Here is a 4,536-nt window from a genome sequence, read left to right on the forward strand (position 1 = left end):
TTGATCCCTGGTCGGGGAGCTGAGATCCTACATACATCGTGGCCAAAAAAACAAAGCATAAAACAGAGGCCATATGGCAAAAAATTCCATAAAGACTTTTAAAAATGGTCCACATCAAAGGAAATCTTTAAAAAAGCAATAAACCAGTAAAAATACAGGGTTCTTTGATCTGGCACCAAGAATAGATTCTATGTGGATCGTCTTAGCTCGTCCAAGAATGAATTTTTTTTCCTGGAAGTTTATCTGAGAGTCTGAAAAAGGTTTAATCGTTAATTTGCTACCTATCATTGGGTAGTTTAGTCATGGCTAGACTTTACAAAGATGTGGATCCACATAGCCATGGAATTCAGAAGAATATTATTTCTGCTTACATTGAGAACTGAGTTTTCCTGGTGTGTTTCACTTGATCATGAATCTGATCCATTTAGTTTGATCATTTAGATGTTCCAAACTATTAAACAATGACCTAGTTTTTAAAGTTTCCATTCACCATGATGATACAGCTTTAAGTTTCACAATGGCTGTGTCTATTTCCTTAGCGAAAATGTCCCGAGACCTGTTTTCTCATTATTTGTAGGTCATTGCCATCACTGCAGTGGAAGCCCCCATTTCAGATTGCTCTTGTTAATATGGGGCTGTTGTTTGAACAAAAGTCCAAAAGGATGGGTCTTAGAACAAACAGCTGTTAAACGTGCTTCTCTAAAGGGAGAATGCAGTGCGCCTTGCTGGCAGTTGGCTGGGCATGCTCATTAGGACGTGTGGAGGTTGAGGGCTTCGTGGAGACAGAAGGGGCTTCCTTTTGTCCAACATTCACTGAGCCCCCGGCTCCACTTCCCTTTGTCACAAGTACATCAGTGCTTATCTCATGGAATCGTTGCAACTATACATTGCCCTTCCCCTTCCCATTGAAGATTTAAGGTCTCTTTTGCCACGTACAAGGTATAGAGAGCTCTTTCAGGGACAGAATTTCTTTCAGAGTTGCTTTTTTTTTTAAATTAATTAACCGATTGGTGTTTGGTTGCGCTGGGTCTTCACTGCTGCTCGAGGGCTTTCTCTCGTTGCGTCTTCTCTTTGCTGTGGTGCACGGGCTTTAGCTGCTCTGCAGCATGTGGCATCTTCCTGGACCAGGGATCAAACCCCCTTGCATTGGCAGACAGAGTCTTATCCATTTTACCACCAGGGAAGTCCTGGGACAGATTTCTAATTCCAATCTACCCATGCAACTACCACTGATACCAGAAGTTAAGTAAAAGGAAGATTTGCTGTTGGTGAAAGTGTAGCTCTTACGAGGGTTCCAGGGTCAGCCCAAGACTCAGTAATGAAATCAGAAGATACTAGTATAAATGTGTGTGTGTGTGTGTGTGCACACGATCATGTGTGCCTAAGAGAGAGACAGATGGGTTGGTTGGGAAAGCTATCATCCACTAGACTCTTAGCTTCGTTGTCAATTTTTCTCCTTTACAATTTAAAAATTTACCCTCATGAATAAAACTGTGATATTATCTCCACTTTGTAAAAAAGGAAATAAACTCAAAAGACTTAAGCCATCCCCCAAGATCTCACAACCAGGCGGTAATAGAACCCAGATTTGAAGCCAGGTTGGCACGTGCCGGTGTCTGCTCCATCATGCTTCTAACCAAGTGAATCTTTGGGAATGTCCCAAGCACCTAGCTCTCTGTTCTCTGTGGCTCTTCTCCACATCCAGCAGACTACATGGGGAGAAGGCACTGAATGTCCATGTTGTCAACCAGCAAGTGTGTGAATCTGAATCTTGGGAAGATTCAGGCCTACGGGACATCCCAAATTATGCCCCAAGCATCTCTCTTGTCTTTCAATATGACTTCTAGGAAGGTTAAAAATCAGAAGCTCTAAAGGCGATGTGAATCACAGGAAGCGAAAAGCTAAAATACTGAGTGAGTCATTCTTTCCAGAAACAATGGCCTTTATTTCTCTAAAACTCTTGAAAGACTTTTATTAATCGGGGTAAAAGAAAAGCCTGTTATATTTAATTATGACTATTTAATTGTGACTATTACTAATACATGCTAAAATAAATTGACTTTTATTTATTAAAAATAAATAAATTTATGACTACTACTAAATGGCCTTCGCTCTTTGATAAGTTATCAACATGTTGGATTCTTTGCTCATTCACACATCTAATAGCATGCCACATGCCTTCTGGGAGTAATGTAACGGTTAATTACAGTAAGTGTAATGATACAGTCTTGTTACTGTGTTGTCCTACATGGTCTCTCTCTTGTGTTTTGGACCTACAGCACACTTGGTTCTCAGATGGGAGGGAAGAGTTTTAGAAACTTTATGGAGTTGGAGTGTATAGAGCTCTGCCATGGTTGGGTGTGGAGTGAAGGATGGGCATTCAAGTAAGTCAAGTCTGAAATTTCAGCCCTGGCAACCACGGGCTACTTTCTAGAAAGAGGGAAGTTGGAAAGTGTGAGAAAATGATGCACAATTTAGAATAATAATAATAAAATTGTGTCCCTGGCTTAGAGAACCAACTTATGGTTGCTGGTGGGGGGATGGTCAGTGGAGAGGAATAGTTAGGGAGTTTGAGATGGACATGTACAGACTGCTATATTTAAAATGGACCTACTGCTCCATATTACGTAGCAACCTGGATGGAAGGAGAGTTTGGGGGAAAGAATGGATACATGTATTCATGGCTGAGTCCCTTCACTGTTCACCTGAAAATATCACAACGTTCTTTGTTAACTGGCTATCAGTTCAGTTCAGTCGCTCAGTTGTGTCCGACTCTTTGTGACCCCATGAATAGCAGCATGCCAGGCCTCCCTGTCCATCACCAACTCCCGGAGTTCGCTCAAACTCATGTCCATCGAGTCGGTGATGCCACCCAGCCATCTCATCCTCTGTCGTCCCCTTCTCCTCCTGCCCTCAATCCCTCCCAGCATCAGAGTCTTTTCCAATGAGTCAACTCTTCGCATGAGGTGGCCAAAGTACTGGAGTTTCAGCTTCAGCATCATTCCTTCCAAAGAACACCCAGGACTGATCTCCTTTAGAATGGACCAGCTATTCATTGGCTATACTCCCATACAAAATAAAAAGTTTTAAAAAGATTGTGTCTGGTGGTTTGGTAATTCCACCAATACTTAGGAGACTTAAGAGTGAGAGTAGATAAAGGATTTTGTGGAGTTTTTACTAGTAGCCCTTCGTCACCAGGGCTAAAATTTCAGACTTGACTTATTTGAATGCCTATCCTTCAGTCCACATCCAACCATGGCAGAGCTCTATAAACTCCAACTCCATAAAGTTTCTGAAGTTTGCCACAGCCCTTCTTTGTGACTGAAGAATGAGGGTGAGGACTTCAGAACTCTGCTGAGAGGTAGAAGGGAATTCATTTGAATGTTGGGTTGAAAGTGCTCATGGTGCAACGGCAGTGTCTTGCAGTAGTGTGATGATGGGGTGTAGGCGCTGGTGAGACCTCCAGGGAATGACTGACTGCAGGGTCCAGCCTATCGTGTCTGGACAGTGATTATCAAGGTGCTGACTGGCTTGAGAAAAGGGTTGACCAGAGGCCTCTGGGGTCACCATGACGGAGTGAACCTGGTAGATGGGAAAGAGTGGAGGCTACAGATGGAGGAACATTCCAGAATGTAAGATCTTGGAAACGGTACCATTTTTTTCACTCTGAATGCTAATAGCCTATGGTGAACATTAAAACATCCCAAAGCCATGGTCTATCTAACCTCCATCCTGATTCCCTGCTCCAAAAGTTAGAGGGAATCCCTGGGACACCTTATGGGAGTTCCTGCCACATTCCTTAGTGGGAGTACCTTCCTTTCTCATATGTGGACAAAGACTGTAATGTATGGGGTAGATGAGTATCTTATTCAATCATTCTACTATCCTCTATTACAATTGTTGTTTTAATGCAATCAACATTTCCTTCTTCAGTGAGGGCACATCAGATGTAACTAACAGTTCTAAGGAAATGTGTCTGCTGGTCTATCAGGACATAACTCTTTGACCAGACTCTGCCGACTGGGCACTGCCTACTTCCATCTTCTAGGTTTCCCCACAGTAACACTCAGTGCTCTTTCCATCAAACCACACCAGTCGTGTGTCACAGGCTGACACTGTTCCCTCACACATGAAAGTCAAAAGGTCAGGATTCAACATTATGCACCAAGTCGCTCAGTTGTGTCCGACTCTTTGCAACCCCGTGGACTGTATAGTCTGTGGAATTCTCCAGGCCAGAATACTGGAGTGGGTAGCCTTTCCCTTCTCCAGGGGACCTTCACAACGCAGGGATCGAACCCACGTTTCCTGCATTACAGGTGAATTCTTTACCAGCTGAGCCACAAGGGAAGCCCAAGAATACTGGAGTGGGTAGCCTATCCCTTCTCCAGCAGATCTTCCTGACCCAGGAATTGAACCACGGTCTCCTGCATTGCAGAGGGATTCTTTACCAACTGATCTATGAGGGTAGCCTAGGTTCTAGTCCAGGAGGCTCCAAAATCAAGACCAGGAACAACTAACTCTGCAAGATGGGCAGGG

At 43.5% G+C, this 4,536-nt stretch overlaps 1 protein-coding gene across 5 annotated transcripts in view; it reads right to left on the reverse strand.

Moving 5' to 3' along the window:
• Window positions 1–4,536, reverse strand: part of RUNX1 (RUNX family transcription factor 1) — a 273,689-nt gene that overhangs the window by 197,266 nt on the left and 71,887 nt on the right. The window lies entirely within an intron of this gene.

The sequence above is a fragment of the Bos taurus genome, chromosome 1 (assembly GCF_002263795.3).
Source record: "Bos taurus isolate L1 Dominette 01449 registration number 42190680 breed Hereford chromosome 1, ARS-UCD2.0, whole genome shotgun sequence".
NCBI classification, from domain to species: Eukaryota; Metazoa; Chordata; class Mammalia; order Artiodactyla; family Bovidae; genus Bos; species Bos taurus.